Raw genomic sequence first — 16,933 nt, 5'->3', positions numbered from 1 at the left:
AGCCTGCTGAGGAAGCGGGAGAGCCATGCAGATGGACAGATACAAGGGCTAGAGACCATGTCTCTCTCCAAAGCACTAGAAAGACTGAGTCTCATCCTATCGCCTGATGGCTTCCAGATTCCCCTGAGGCTCAGTTGTTCTTTGCTTCTATGAGATGTCCTCAGCTCCTTCTAGTCTCCCCCCTTTCATTTATACTAACTTGTTTGTCTGTCTGATCCTTTTTTTTTTTTAGAGGAGGGGGGCAGGTGGGGGAGGGGCAGAGGGAGAGGGAGGGAGAGAATCCCAAGGCTCCACGTCCAGCATGGAGCCCAAGCAGGGCTCGATCTCAGATCACGACCTGAGCCAAAATCAAGAGTTGGACACTTGACTGATTGAGCCACCGCGGCACCGCAATCTGATCCTTTTAACTAAAAAGCCTTGACCAGAAGAGAGTCTCACATAAGAGTGATGAAAGTAAGTAGCTTGAGTGGAACCAACTCATTTCGATTCAACAAAAGATCTGCCTCCGTCATGAAACCACTTCGGTGTTCCATCAGCCCCCCCAAAAATACTTTCTGAGCATTCACTGTGGGTTCAGCCTTGAAGGTCTGATGGGATTTGGGAGGGTGGAGGAAAGGAGGTGATATAGCCAAAGACCCTGAAGCAGAGGTGAGCAAAGCAAGGGAGGAAGGGAGGAGTCCGGGGACAAAACCGAGAGGGGGTAGTTACGTAGAGTTGTCAATTTTTGTCTGCTTGACACGAATTCCTCTCTTTCTCCTAGCACTAGGAACCCTCTTTCTTAAAGAGAACCCATTCTGTGTGATCTGACAAGAGCTTGGGCTTCCTTCCAGAACGACCAGAACTGCCAGCACCACCATGTGGCTGGGCACATGACCCTCACCAGCACGTTCCAATCTCTAGGTCACTGTAATTGACTGAGGGGTGGGCTCATCAGATACGATCATAGCCTGCTAGGCCAATCCAAATCTCCCCTTCAGTTGTGCTATGGAACCCCTAGGGGAATGACACTTGCTATAGACCACAAGCCATGAAGAAAGTGTGAGCTGAGCTCTTGGGGATGATCCTGGCCTCCATGCGGAGAGATCTAGACAGTGAATGTGCCCTCAAGGAAAGCAGGGATCACAGATAAAGAGGGGGCAAGAAAGGAGTCTAGATGGTATCATTTGGTATCCTGAATCCAGCTATACCTGAAGCCATTCACACCCTTTGATTGCTCTCTTGTTCAGTGTAAGCAATATTGCTCAGTTAGAAGAAAACAATATGTCTTCTTCCTTACGGTGGTTTGAGCTGAGTTTACACTGTGTAAGTTTGTTTGTTTGTTTGTTTATCTATTTATCTATTTTTTAGAGAGGGTGCAAGTGAACGAGGGGCAGTGAGAGAGAGAGAGAGGGCAAGGGAGAGAGAGAGAAAAGCGGGGCTCGTGATTTACCCAAAGTGGGACAGGAGCTCACCTGATGTGAGATCATGACCTGAGCCCAAGTCAGATGCTTATGGACTGAGCCACCCAGGGGCCCACCATTGACTGTGTAAGTTTAGACAAAAGAGGTGATTAGTGCTGCTTTAATGATCACTGCACTGTGTTTCCTTCCTGCTTTCTACTCCCCTCTGTGCTTGCCTCCCTGAATGCCAGGTGCAAACTAGAGAATGCAGCCGTGGCCAGAGCAGGGCTGGCACGCCAGCCTTGTGTCGACAGAACACAAAATCAGTGTAATGGACTGCCCTTTGGACCACAAACATGTGCTAACGTATAGAGCACTTCCCATCATTAAAAGTGCAAGGGGAACTAAGGAAACCAAACATTATTCCAGTGATTGATAAAACTAGGCTGAAGAAAGCATCCTCGGTCCCGGGTAGAAGAGAAAGGGTAAAAGGAAGGGAGGAGAAGACTGGGGGTGCAAAGAGAAGGGAAGCAGCAGAAGTAAGGGAGAAGAGAGCCAGCACGGGAGGAAAGAGGAAGAAAGAAAATTTCAGAAAGGGAAAAAAAAAAAAAAAAAAAAAGGGGAAAGCATCCACAACATTTAGGCCAAGACTCAGCTCCTCCTGGGCCTCCAGGGTCTCCTCCAAGGAAGGTATCCACAGGCAGGACCAGCTACACATTTGTGGGGCTGAATGCAAAACTAAAATACAGAGCCCTTGTTCCACACTGATTAAGCATCTCAGGACAGCGACAGTAGAGCATTAAACCCAATGTGAGGCCCCCATGAGACTCTGCAGGTTGCCCCCATGGCCTGTCCTGCAGAGGAAGATGAACAGAACCAGGATTTTCAAGGAGTGTTTTGTAAGCCTCAGATGTTGCAGAAACTAAAGCTTCCTTTAACCTCCTAACTGGGGAGCAGGGCACACGCCCCATTCCCAGAAGCCCTGATGAAAAAGCCCTGCATGTAACTCCATTTAAATAAGTGTTGCCTGGGGTGCCTGAATGGCTCAGTTGGTTAAACATCCGACTTCAGCTCAGGTCATGATCTCATATGGTTCATGAGTTGGAGCCTAGCATTGGGCTCTGTGCTGACAGCTCAGAGCCTGGAGCCTGCTTCAGATTCTGTGTCTCCCTCTCTCTCTGCCCTTCCCCCACTCGCACTCTGTCTCTCTGTCTCTGTCTCTCTCTCTCTCTCTCAAAAATAAATAAAACATTAAAAAAGAAAGAAAGAAAGAAAGAAAGAAAGAAAGAAAGAAAGAAAGAAAGAAAGAAAGAAAGAGAAAGAAAGAAAGAAAGAAAGAAAGAAAGAAAGAAAGAAAGAAAGAAAGAAAGAAAGAAAGAAAGAAAGTGTTGCTCAAATTTGCTTGACCATGGAAACATTTTTTCCCCAATTCTCCATATTAACGTCCTACAGAAACCATTTTTGCAAAATGCTCAATTATGATCTTGAGGTTCCTGGAGCTGGGGGTGGAGGGCTTTAGCAATCACCCATAGGGGTGCTTCCTATCCTGAGATTTGGTGCTCTAGAATCTGCTCCACTTAGCCAGACCAGTGACAGCAAGGACTCTGTGCCACATGGTGGGGGGGTGATGGGGAAGGGTCAGGAGTAGCCCTCACAGTTTACTGTGGCTGCAACCTCCAGGATGAGAGACGTCAACTCCTCTCCTCTCCCCTCAGGCGTAATTTGAATTTACTCAAAATGTTACCTCTTTGCTAATGTCCAATCTCCCCTCAAATTTTTCAAAAGGAGCTCTGTGACAATATGTGGGCCAGGGACTCCTTGGTTATAGCGAATAAATACAATGTTTATAGAAACCTTGCAATCCCAGATAATGGTATTCAAAGTGCATCATTGTATTTGGGGAGAATTTATGTCCAGAACTATGGGTTCTGATTCCTGATAAACATTAGCTAATTTTCAATCTTGTTGAAACAAACAAACAAACAAACAAACAAACAAACAAGGTTTAATACAGAAGAGAACCCTGGTAGTCTTTTTGCTTGTCCATCCACAGTAGGGTAAAGAGGGAGGGATTAAGGGGGCGCCTGGGTGGCTCAGTCAGTTAAGTTTCCAACTTCAGCTCAGGTCATGGTCTCGTGGTTTGTGAGTTCGAGCCCCACTTCCGGCTCTGTGCTGACAGCTCAGAGCCTGGAGCCTGCTTCGGATTCTGCGTCTCCCTCTCTCTCTGCCCCTTCCCCACTCACCCTCTGTCTCTTCCTCTCTCTCAAAAATAAAAATAAATATTAAAAAAAAAAGATGGAGGGATTCAGAACTTCAAGTTTGAATCTCATTTCTGTCCCTCACTATCTTTGTTGCGCTGGACAGGTCACTACATTCTCCCCTCTGTGCCTTTATTTTTCCAATCTGTGAATTATGAAGGTTCTTCTAGCAATAAGATAATGCATGAGAGAGCCCTCTAAAAATCAAGCCCTGCGAGCCTTGCTAAAGCACCTCTAACTTCCCCCTTACAAGCGTCAAGAGCCAGATTTCCACAGTGAGGCTCGAACAGATGATTTGAACATCAGAAATAAAAATGGTTACAAAAACACTAACCGAGAATCCCCCTCATTGGTCGTTTTGCTTGCGGGTTCAAACTATAACTAGATGCTATGGAACAGGCTTACTTTGGAGATTGTGAAAGTTAACTTGGCTCGCGTCCTTTCAGAACCTATCAACGGGTCCGCAAGGAAATCAGTCCAGCGGGGACTCTGAGAGTGCGTTGGTGACACCTGCTGGCTAGGGGTGGTATGGCAAGTGTTATCTGCACACACAAAGGGAGGTGGTCTGCAACCCCTAAGTGGGGAATCTGGGAAACCTGGGCTGGAAAGGAATCTTGTAACCTGGATCCTTGATGCTCCAAGTGTGGTCCTTGGGCCAGCAGTCCTGGCATCACTGGGAGCTTGCTGGAAATGGAGAATGAGACTGCATTCTTATGAGATTCTCCAGGTGATCATATGTGCCTCAGAGGGCAAGAAACATGTTCTGGAAGATTTAATCTAGTGACTAAGAGCTGAGAAACATACTTTACTGGGGCGCCTGGGTGGCTCAGTCGGTTAAACATTCGACTTTTGATTTTGACTCAGGTTATGATCTCGTGGTCATGGGTTCAAGCCCCCCATCTGGCTCTGTGCTGACAGTGCGGAGCCTGCTTATGACTTTCTCTCCCTCTCTCTGCCCCTACCCTGCTCACTCTCTCTCTCTCTCCTTCTCTCAAAATATACGAAAAAAATTAAAAAGAAAAGGAAGGCTACTTTATTATTTTTTTAAGTTTATTTATTTATTTTGAGACAGAGCGAGCACATTCACATGCAGACAAGTGGGGGAGGGGCAGAGAGCAAGGGAAAGAGAATCCCAAGCAGGCCCAAAGCGTGATGCAAGGCTTGAACCCACGAACCACGAGATCGCGACCTGAGCAGAAATCAAGAGTCGGCTGCTTACCGACTGAGCCACCTAGGTGCCCTTACTATTATTATTTTTTAAAGATTTAAAAAATTAATTTAATTTTTAAAAGTAATCTCTACATCCAACGTGGAGCTCAAACTCAAAACCCTGAAATCGAGAGTTGCACGCTCCACTGACCGAGCCAGTCAGGTGCCCCTAGAAGTAGAAAGCCACTTTAAAGAAATTACAAACAAAAAAAAACAAAAAACAAACCAAACAAACAAAACAAGTAGAAATAGCAACTCACGGAAAGTTTAGTGCTACTGCTGCACCTGGTCAAGCCCTGTGCCACACCAGGGAGTAAACTAAGGCCTCCCATGCTCCCCCTGCCCGCTCCGCCTGCCCGCACCCCTGCGACAATCCTGCTTTTCTTAATTATATTTTTATCGTACTTCCTACTTATTCTCTTGAAGGCTTTTTTCCTTCCACAGGATCGTTGTTACAATTTTATAACAAAATGACCCAGGGAAACAGGATTCCCACTGCAGAAAATTTGCTTTAATATCTTACTTTCTGAATAACTGTCTTAGAGTGCCTTGGTGGTAAGCAACAGAAATGAATTCTGGGTGCAATATAAGCAATAAATAAGAAGTACATAAGTAAGTCAATAAATACAATTTATTGAATGGATATAGTTTATAGAACAAAGGAAAAGCTGAACAATGAGGTCTTGGAAAGGACAGGAAGCAGGGTACACGAGAAGCTGGCATTTCCAGGCAACACGTTTGGGACCCACCTGTGCCACATGTTTTCGGCCCTTGTGTGTGTTGCCTGTCAGCATGCAAATTCTCAGGGCAGAGGGTCTGTTTGGCTTAGCTCGGTCCATGCTTGGCCCTTAGAGAAGGAAGGTCAGGGCATCTTGATGTCAGGACTCATCAAAACAGTAACTGATGAGTGAATCTGGGTTCAGCAGGTGTCACAGTCAGCATCCATTCCGATTGTGTGGGTGTGGTTATACCCATGTCATTCCAGTTGTTATACACTTTGACTGTCACCCCCGGAGAGGGGTGGATCCCCAAAAGAAAACTGAAGTGTTTTAGCTGAAAAAGACGGGATGAATAAAAGGCAGGCAAACCCAACAGCTGTTCCCTACGCACATCTGTATTGTGAAATAGACGGGCACCAGGGTCCTGGCTGAGGAGGAGAAAGGGAATGTATTTACTCTAAAACCCATGGGCTTATTATTCCAGGATGTATCTGTTTGGAACCGCTGATGCACACGATCGGGGTGTTCAGCAATTTCTGGATGATCTTCGGTTCTTCATGTCAAATCTACTTTCTAGCACATCACCAGATGAAAACAGAAATGAAACGGTCAGGAGGGGCCTCTACCCTGCCAGGATCTTCCGGCATCGGTCTCCCTTCTGACATTCTAACGTATTCATGGGAAATGTTACACATATGGTGAGGGTCTTTTGTTTCTCTTTGTTAAATAAGAGAGAGAGAGGAAAAAAGAAAAGGATTGCATAGCTATGAAACATACACTCTGTCACCAGAGCCACATCACAGTTCTCTGGAAAAACACTGTGCGGGAATAAATAGCTGTAGTCCCATGGCAACATTCAATTGAACGATGATCGGAGCTGAAAGATGTTCTTTGGTTAGAGATTCATGCTTACAAAGGGATACCATCTACCGAGTTACTCACCATTAATTATGGATAATAAAGTCAGTCCACAGCCAGGGGAAATGAGTCTCAATCAAGCAGCCTTTCTGCCTCCTTGGAATTTTGCAAGAACTGACCGATGACGTCCTCATAAAGTAAAATGAATGAAGCTGTGTATCACAGACAGGACTCAGTGGCATACTGGTCACCTTACAAAGCTTCTTACCTGGAAGAAAGCATTTTTTTTTTTATGTTCTGTGCACTGATCACACTCTCTATAGAGCTAATAATCATAGTCATAATCATAATAAATATAGTATGAGGGAAACAATGCTACGCCCCCCACGTACTTCCCTTTGACACGTCTCTATAAACTGTGCTGTTACATTCATTATGTCTATTTGAAGTCTTACTTCTCTGCTTCAAGACTGTTTCATGAGGTAAAAGAATCTATTTTTGTGTTGTTGGGGAGATTTGGCATCTCAGGCCCAAGCAACTAGCAAATGCGCGTTTCTTGGAATCCTCCTGTTGCATCTTGAAAATCCAAGTGATTTTTGCATTCTATGTCATAATCTATCCTTGCGTATTTTTAAAAATATGTTTTAAGTTTATGTATTTATTTTTGAGAGCGAGAGAGAGCACAAGCAGGGGAGGGGCAGAGAGAGAGGGAGACACAGAATCCGAAGCAGGCTCCAGGCTCCGAGCTGTCAGCACAGAGCCCGACGTGGGGCCTAAACCCACAAACCATGAGATCATGACCTGAGCCGAAGTTGGAGGCTTACTTGACTGAGTCACCCAGGTGCCCTATTCTTGCATATTTTCATAAGAGACTAATGTTTCCTCCCAGATTCTGGATGCACACGAATTCTCTAGGAAGTGGCAGCAGCAACATGATCATGGTCAACTGACTGAGATGGCTCAGTGTGGAGCAAAGGGGTGGGGGCTCCTGTCCTGGCTCCATCGCCCTGTCCCAGGGCAAACCTGGCCAGGAACTCGATTTCACTGCCCCCTCAGTTTCTCTACTTGGACAATTAAGGTGGCTGATTTCTGGTACACTGCCTAATGCAGCTCAAAAAGCCTACCATCCCGGGGCACCTGGGCGGCCCAGTCCGGTTTGCGTCCGACTTCAGCTCAGGTCATGTTCTCACAGTCTGTGGGTTCGAGCCCCTCGTCAGGCTGTGTGTTGACAGCTCAGAGCCTGGAGCCTGCTTTGGATTCTGTGTGTCTCTCTCTCTCTGTCCCTCCCCCACTCACACCGTCTCTCACTCTCTCAAAGAATAAACATTAAAAAACAATTAAAAACAAAAAAAGAAAAGAAAAGCCTACCATCCTGGTCATGTTTCTTGTGACTCTAGGGGTAGAAAAGGAAGTCAAAAAGAGTGACCAGAAAGCCACTACCTCTCTCTTCTTTAATATTTATTTTTGAGAGATAAAGAGAGAGCACGTGAGGGAATGTGTGCGCACAAGCTGGGGAGGAGCAGAGGGGGAGGGAGAGAGAGAATCGCAAGCAGGCTCTAGGCTGTCAGCACAGAGCCCAATGCGGGGCTCGAACCCATGAACTGGGAGGTCATGACCTGAGCAGAAATCAAGAGGCAGACGCCTAACCAACTGAGCCATCCAGGTGTCCTGAAAGCCACTACTTCTATGTTTAATATATCTGGGCCCTCTCAGAAACTTGCATTGGAAACTTTCCTTTAGAACTCCCATCTCTGGGGGGGGGGGGGGGTGGTGCCTGAGTGGCTCAGTCGGTTAAGTGTCTGACTTCGGCTCAGGTCATGACCTCCTGGTTCGGGAGTTCGAGCCCCGCATCGGGCTCTGTGCTGACATCTCAGAGCCTGGAGCCTGCTCACACTCTGTCTCTCTCTCTCTCTCTCTCTCTCAAGAATAAATAAACATTAAAAAAAAAAAATAGAACTCCCATCTCCGGTCCACACACTTTGGGGAAAAGGTCCAGAAACGGAGTCCTTGAACTGAAAGCCAGAAGTGCAAGAAAAAAGGATCAGAGACTTTATTCTTTAAATACCAAATCCTTGATTAGGCCCCCTTCTGCCATCCGTTCTGTCTTTATCTGAACAGAGCAGTGGTTGTGGGCACCAGCCTGCCGGCCACAGAGCACGTCCGTTTCGGTCTGGTACTGTTAGCGCTTGCGGGCTGTGATGGCGGCTTATCAGGAGCTCAGATGGATCAACGCCATCCCAGGCGATTGAATTAAGATTGGAAAATATCTTGACAGGCTGGAATAATGGATGAAATCTAACATTTGGAATTTCATCAGGATAAAGTAAAGTCTGGCCCACAGGTTCAGAATACCAAGTGTACAAAAATAGCTGATCTCACGAAAAAGGCCTAGAATGTTCAGTTTACTACAACATCCATCTGTACCAAACCCATCAACAGGGTGATTCCCCGCATCCACCCAACTGAAGCCAGCGTAGGGTGGGCTTTGCTGAATGAAGTTCACCAAAGCCAGAGGAGAAGACTCTGCATCATCCTCTGGTCGTGTCGTTAGAGACATTCGTGTCGTTAGCGTGACGTGAGTGATAGGAAACAAAGCGGATGAGGCCACGAGGGAAAGACAGACTCCAGGGGGGCGAGCTGTGACTGTACACAGTCTTACTATTATTGCTAAACTAGTTTTGGGCCACCTGGGTGGCTCAGTCCGTCGAGCGTCCGACTTCAGTTCAGGTCATGAACTTGCCGCTTATGGGTTTGAGCCCCACGTTGAGCTCCGCACGGAGCCTGCTTGGGATTCTCTCTGACCCTCTCTGTCTCTGCCTTCCCCACCTGTGCTTTCTCTCCCTCAAAATGAATAAATAAACTTAACAAATTTTTATTAAAAAAAATAGTTGTGATGACCCCCTGAAAGTTCTTGAGGATCCCCAGGGGTCCCCACAGTTTTGAGAACTACCACCTTATGGCTTCTCTGGCTTCAGGCATCTCATCTACACTCAAAGCAAGAAGATGAGAAGAAGTGGACAGGTCACACTGCCCTCTTACCAAGAGAGGAAAAGCTTCCCTAGCAGTTCTTAGCTGCTTTCCTTTGTGGTTCACTGGCCAGCACTGTCCCATGACCACAATTAGTTGCTGTCCAATATGAAAGCAAAGACCAAAACCAAACAGATGTGTTTTGAAGTTTGGAAGGCAACAGAGACAAACCAGAGAACAGAATAACAAAAAATTTTAAATCCATAATTACTTTTTTTTTTCAGAGAAGTAAGAAGACAATATTGGGTCCCTAAAATAAAAACAATATACTAGTGGGGAGCCTGGATGGCTCAGTCGGTGAAGCATCCAACTCTTGATTTTGGCTCAGGTCATGATCTCATGGTCTGTGGGACTGAGCCCTGTGTTGGGCTCTGGGTTGATTGTGCAGACCCTGCTTGGGAGTCTCTCTCCCTCTCTCTCTGCCTCTCTCTCTTTCTTTCAAAATAAATAAACTTAAAAAAACCCACAATATTCTATTAAAAATATTTTATAGCTGAAATAGAAACCCAACCAATGCATTGAGAGATAAAACAGAAATCAGATTTTTCCTTGCTGTAACAGAGCATTTACTAACAAGGAAACTGTCCAGAATTAAATGGGCTGGCTTGGAGGATGAACGGTTTAAGAAAGGCAGGGTGGGAAGGCGGCTGACTGGCTCAGTTGGGAGACCGTGCAACTCTTGATCTTAGGGTTGTAAGTCTGAGCCCCACACTGGGAGTTAGAGATTACTTAAGAATACAAAAATCTTTTTTTTGTAGTTAGTTAATTAACTAATTTGTTTGTTTGTTTGTTTTGAGAGAGACAAAGAGAGGGAAAGACTCGAATGCACGACCCCGGAGATCAAGAGTTGCATGCTCTCCCAACAGAGCCAGCCAGGTGCCCCAAGAACTCGGTTTTTGAGAGACTGACCCAGGTGGGTGACGCAGGCTGTGGCTGTGGAAACACTGCTTCTCCATTTGCAGCCAAGCGACTCATGTGGATTCAACCCCCAGATCCTGGCCTCAGTGTAACTCTGCTCTCAGGACTTCACCCCACTAACAAAGGCTCTGAGGAGGACTCACGTGCCCCTTTGGAGGGCGTGTGGCCACCAGTGCCACCCAGTTTGCCAAAGCAACGTCTCCCTGCGGCCCTGCGGCCCCTCTTCCTTGCTGCTGCCGACTGCTTTTTTTTCAGACTCTTAATTCAGTGCTGTAGGAACCGAACACAGCAGTCGGCTTCAGGAACCTTACTGTTGCCATGGGTTACATGAATTCAAAACGAAGGATGGAACCAAAACAGGCCCTTAAATATCAGCCCTCAAGTGGGAAGCTAAAAGAAATGCTCCAACACCTTAAAAGAAATCAGGCGACGTCATGACAGGGGACAAATACCGGATACGAAAACAGCGGCAGCAGCCAGCCGGATGGTTGCTGCCTAGAGCTGCAATTTGTTAACAGCTGCTAAAAATATTCTCTCTATGTGGTGCTTGCAAATCCATGGCAAATACTCAGCCAAATGAGAATGAATGTCTTGATCTTTAGCCTTGTACTATCCAATATGGCAGCCACTGGCCACATGTGGCCATGGAGCACTTGCAATGTGGCTGGCCTGAATGAAGATGTGCCATACGGGTAAGGCCATCGTGGGTGGGTAGCGGAATAGGTGTCAGTCTTTGATCTCACTTATCAAAATAGACTCCTGAAGGATTGAGAGTTAAAAGCAGAAGCATCTACAGGAAACCAGGTGACTTTTGAGCATGAGCAACAGAAGAAATCGCAAAGAGAAGGACAGATTTGACTACAAAAAATTAAAAGATTTAGCTTTTTTTTTTTTTGACAAATATTAAGTTTAAAAAGGAAAAGAAACCCAGTACCTTCATGCTGGGTAGGTACCTTTAGAAATATCCTCTCTTAAACAAAAAAAGAAAGAAAGACAAAAAACCCCACATTTTTACTGAGATATTTTTTGACAAAATACTAATTTAAAAATCAAAAAGAAATGACCTTCAGGCTAGGTAGGTACTTTTATTTTGTTTAATTTTAATGTTTATTCATTAAAAAAAAATTTTTTTTATGTTTATTCACTTTTGAGAGAAAGAGAGAGAGAGAGGACGAGCAGGGAGGGCAGAGAGAGAGGGAGACACAGAATCTGAAGCAGGCTCCAGGCTCTGAGCTGTCAGCACAGAGCCCGACGTGGGGCTCGCACCCATGAACCACGAGACCATGACCTGAGCCGAAGTCGGAGGCTTAACTGACTGAGTCACCCAGGTGCCCCAAGGTAGGTACTTTTAGAAACATTCTCTTTTAAAACAAACAAACAAAAAACATTTTTATTGAAATGTAATTAACACCCTACTGGTTTGACACATTCATTATACATATTGCAATATGGTTACCACCATAGGATCAGCTAACACCTCTATCACATCACATAATTATAATTTCCTTTCTGTGGTGGGAACAATTAAGATCTAGTCTCTTAGCCACTTTGAAGTTTATAATATACTACTGTTTATAATGCCTATGTTGTGCATTAGATCTCTAGGACTTAAATGTCCACCAGTTGCTAGTTTGTAAAAAGCTTCAGCTTTTATAAAATTATAGGTATAAATACAATTTAAAACCACATAAAAATGGGAAATAAAGATCAATAAAGATCACATATAAAGTACACAAAAAATTGATGGTGTTCTAATGCCCCAGTAGTAGAATGAACAAGTCCCAGAGGAAATACAGATGGCTAATAAACATTAAAGTGTTCTTTCCTACAAGTAATCAAAGGAAAGCAAATTAAAACTGCCATTAAAAGTTTAAAAAGTTAAATGAAGGGAAGTTTAAAACACTGTTTATTATGATTCAAGCTAACAAACTTTTGTTTTTGATGGAAGTCATACACAGCTGATGGGAATGTAAACAGGGAAAAATCCCTAGAAAGCAACTTGCAAAATAGATCAAGAGTTTAAAAGAGTCTAAAAATGTTCTACTCTTTGACATGGAAATTTCACTTCTGAGGAAATTAACAGACCGATTTATGTGCAAGGATGTCCATATGTTCACTATTCATAATGGCAAAATAACTGAAGCAGCTTAAAATATGCAAATAAACTATCATACCACCATAGAGGAAAAAAAAAGTGCTATAAGCACAAAATGCAAACTGGGTTTCAAAGACTCAGTATGAAAAAAGAATATGAAAAGATCACATTAATATTTTTAGATTGATTCTGTGCATTGGTCGGTATATTTCGTGAAATACTGAGTTATATAAAACATCTCATTATAGGGGCGCCTGGGCAGGTCAGTCGGTTAAACATCCGACTCTCACGGGATCAAGCTCTGTGTCCAGTTCTGCTCTGACAGCAGGCGAAACCTGCTTGGGATCCTGTCTCCTCTCTCTGCCCCTCCTCTGCGCTCTCTCTCTCTCTCTCTCTCTCTCTCTCTCTCTCTCTCTCTCTCAAAAATAAATAAACATTTAAAATATGTATCTCAGGGTGCCTAGGTGACTCAGTCAGTTAAGCAACCAACTCTTGGTTTCAGCTCGGTTCATGATCTCATGGTTGGTGAGATCGTGCCCCGTGTTGGGCTCTGTGCTGACAGCATGGAGCCTGCTTCAGATTCTGTCTCCCTCTCTCTCTCTCTGCTCCTCTCTTGCTCACGCTTTCTCTAGACAAACATTTTTTTTAAATAAATAATGTATCTCGTTATAAATTTGGTTATAATACCAGGTTGAATAAATTGCATGTAGCATGCATTACTAAAATTGATGACCCCTATCTCTTTTTTAGTGTGGCTACTTGAAAAGTTAAAATTCCATATGCAGCTAGCATTCGTGGCTCACATTTGTGGATTGCACTGAATGTCTCTGGGATAGCGCTGCTTGAGATCTATGGGCAAATCCTCTAGACAGTCATCCCAGCCCCATGGCCTCCCCAGTTGTCCCCTTACTCCAGCCCCTCCCTTCCTCTTTGCTTCTCTACCTCTTTTCTCTTCCAACAGGAAACTAGCTCACTTCTACCATTATTTTTAAATGGGAAAAATAATAGCTAACATTTTTTAAAGGCTCTACGTGCTAAGTTCTTTACCTGTCTTATGTCCTGCAAACCCCCTCCCCCACAACTATCCTCCAAGGTAGGTAACATTATGGCACAGAGGGGTTAAACTCTGTGCCCAAGGTCATACAGCCAGTAAGTAGAGAAGCTAGGCTCCTAACCCCAGGTAGCGTGTCTCCCAACCCGTCCGCTCTCTACTGCACAAGAGAAATGGGATATTGGGAAATCTTAATAGAAACCCCTTTGGAACAATTGACTGTATTTTCCCATTTGCACTGCCAGGTTGCCCTGGGGAAGATGTTGAAGCTTAAAAGCTAATGGCAGGTTCCTGAAATGCACCCATCAGTGCTGTGGGCGGCATTGTGTCTCCTGAGTTGGTTCACTGCAGCTGAGACAGCACATTTCTGATAATTTCTTACACATTAGGAGCCTACTGAGGAGGCTTTTAGCCTCGGAAGATGTGAATAAGCAGGTTCAAATCAATAAAAGAGGATGTAGAGATTTCAAGTGAAATAGGACAAAGGGATGACTCAGTCAGGAGGGGACAGGGATGCTAGGCTGAAATTTGGTGAAAGCAAGGAAGTTAGAGGCATATTGTACATGATAAAAGATCCTCAGGTCTTCAAGAGGGAAATATGTAAGATGTGTGAACGATAAAATCACCAATATGGGGATGGTTGCAAATTGCATTTATACAAGAAAATGTAACTACTGACCTGGTGGGTCGACCACAGCCAAGTGTCTTAAGCTGTGAACTCAAACCACAGTGCCTCATCCAGTGGCAAAGCTGGCTAGTTGATTGCTCGTTGATTATAAGGAAAAATATTTAAGTACCCGACGTGGCAAAGGATTCACTTCTTATGTGTTTTAAAGCGGACAGCAGTGTTATCCCAATAGTGAGCTCCCTGTCTGCACCTGTCTCCTGTGAGAAAATGAAGGGGAGGGGTGTCAGTGTCAGCTCTGTGTCTTGTCCCCAGCGCTCCCTCATCTATGCCTGTGGCTTGGGACCCCGAAGGGAATGCATTGTGCACAGGGACATGTCTGTCCCTTGTTTCCAGGCAGAAATGAAATCTGAGAACAAATGGCTTCATGGATGATAAAAGAGAATCCAAGGGATCGTGATAAGGTCAGATGACGGTCAGATGGCAAGAGAAGGTGATACGCAAAGGGAACCCAAAGCTTTGGAGATTTTGGTATCGAGATGCAATGTTGTGGACAGAGGAGAGCCTTGAATCAAGGTAGATTGGGTTTAGAACTCAGAGTTGGCACATAGAAGCTTATGGGAGACCGTGTGGAGTTTTTTTTTCCTACACCGACAACCAATTCTCTGCCACCTGGGTGTCCAACAATTCAATCCCTTGCTGATACTATGCATGCAGCTAAAGGGCTGACGTCATCTACCCACAGTGAAAGGGCTCAGTCCCACTTCGGATGCCAGCTGTGAACGGGAAGTCCAGACTACTCATACTTCTGCCCGGCTGACTACAGATGTGAGGTTCCCATACTGCCCTCACACCCACCTCCGGTTTGGCAATTTTCTAGATCGACTCACAGAAGCCAGGGAAAAAAAACTTTACTTGTTTTGCTGATTTATTATAAAGGATATGATTGGTGGCAGTTGGAGTGGGAGAACTGGTGCTGGAACACAGCAGCTAAGGTCCCAGTCATCACGGAACAGAGATAAGCAGTCACCTGGATGCTCTTCCCAAATCCCACCCCAGAGAGTCTCTGAGTTAATAAAATGACTAGTTTCATGTTGCTGTTTTGGGGTTGGTTTCTTATGCGGTCGTGGATAAATGGACCCAGGTGGTCCACCTTCAGAGTTATAAGGATCAGAGATAACATGGAAATCACCTAATCTGGGGCCTGACATAAAGCAAATCTCACAAACGGTAACTCTCATCTTCATTATTGAAAATGAAAGGATTGTAATCTAGTAGCTGTATTTGCCCCATCCATCTCCTTTGCCCCACCCACCCCGGCCCCACACTCCGAGGAAATCTCAGAGTCAACTCAGAGGAGCAAAGACCCTCCTCCGCAAGCTCCAACCATTGTCTTCCACCCAGAGGTGGCAGGTGAGGGTCTTTTTAGGTCTGTTTCGCTGGTCTCAAGCCAGCTTTATGTGAAATCAAGCCCCTCTGCCCCTGGCTTCATTCTCTTGTCTTTTGGGACCCCAAATCCACTTTGACCCGGGGCTGACCCTAAAATTATTCTGCAGGCTGTCAACCCAGGTCCATCAGATCCTGCAAAGTGGGGGCGTCCAGGTTGAGAATGGAAAGAACTTTCCCTGCTCCCTCCCTAGCCCCTCAGTTTGCCTCAGCAGGTGGAATCCTGCCCCAGCATCACATCATTTCTCTGTGCACCGATCTGCCAAGGACGCTAGGAGCAAACGTTCTCCACCCTCTCTTGGGGCTGTTAGGCAGACAAGACCCCACCTACTCCCTTGATGGTGTGTCTCAAACAAGGTGTATCTCCGGCCAAGTAGCTCTTCCTCTGATATTTTTTCTCTCCAAGTCGAGTTGTGAAACACACACACTAACCCAGACCTGGAGTCCAAGATCAAACAAACCAAAGCGAAGTTCGTAACCATGGAAATGAACTGTTGCATCAGATGATTGCTGCATTCAGATGAGCGAGGCCCAGGCATTTCCTCTGCCTTTCCTGCTGCCGGCCACGCCACGGGGAGGGGGCTGGGCGGTGGTGGAGGGTTATCTAGTGCACGCTAAGGCTGGGCAAGTATGTGAGCGCTGGACTCACCAAAGGAAAATGCAGGCACTGCCCCCAAGTTCTATGGTCCACACCGAAATGTTGAAAGGTAAATGCATTTCGGGAGTGGGGACATTGTGATTCCACACAGTTCAAGTGAATACATTTGCATGTGTGCACTTGTTAAACATGTGTCACGATGTGTCACGAGCCAGGCACTGCCCTGAACATTACATCTGCATTACATCCTTTTATCCTTATAACAACCACCTGGGGTGCTCTTATGGAGCCCACTCTACGGTGAGCTTAGAGGGTTAATCCAGGGCCACAGAGCCAAAATAAGACAAAGCTGGGACTTGAACTCCATCTGTCCCACTGGAAGTCAACCTCCCAATTCCCAGCATGTACCACATCCTCTACTGTAAATGCCAGGCACCAGGCCGGCTGCCGGCACTACACAGAAAAACCCCAGTAAGCTCCATGGACCTCTACTGAAACCCTATTCCGAATGATGTCAGGAGCTGTGCAGAATAAAAAAAATGAAATGACTAAGACACAAGAAGATAGCTCACCGTATAGCAGAGAAAGAAACAACCAATCTTTAAGACTATTGTTTAAAATGTCACTGGGGCGCCTGGGTGGCTCAGTTGGTTAAGTTGCTGATTTCAGCTCAGGTCATGATCTCAAGGTTCATGAGTTGGAGCCCCGAGTCGGACTCTGTGCTGACAGCTCAGAGCCCGGAGCCTGCAT

The 16,933-nt window shown here is 45.4% G+C and overlaps 1 long non-coding RNA gene across 1 annotated transcript in view; it reads right to left on the bottom strand.

Moving 5' to 3' along the window:
• LOC105260899 overlaps window positions 1-16,933 on the bottom strand; it is an 81,012-nt gene that overhangs the window by 5,244 nt on the left and 58,835 nt on the right. The window contains exon 3 of the long non-coding RNA XR_006584847.1: window positions 6,508-6,691. This is a non-coding gene — a long non-coding RNA (uncharacterized LOC105260899). The remainder of the gene's footprint in view (window positions 1-6,507; window positions 6,692-16,933) is intronic.

This window comes from Felis catus, chromosome C2 (genome assembly GCF_018350175.1).
Source record: "Felis catus isolate Fca126 chromosome C2, F.catus_Fca126_mat1.0, whole genome shotgun sequence".
NCBI lineage: Eukaryota > Metazoa > Chordata > Mammalia > Carnivora > Felidae > Felis > Felis catus.
This window is presented reverse-complemented; position numbering and strand designations above follow the sequence as displayed.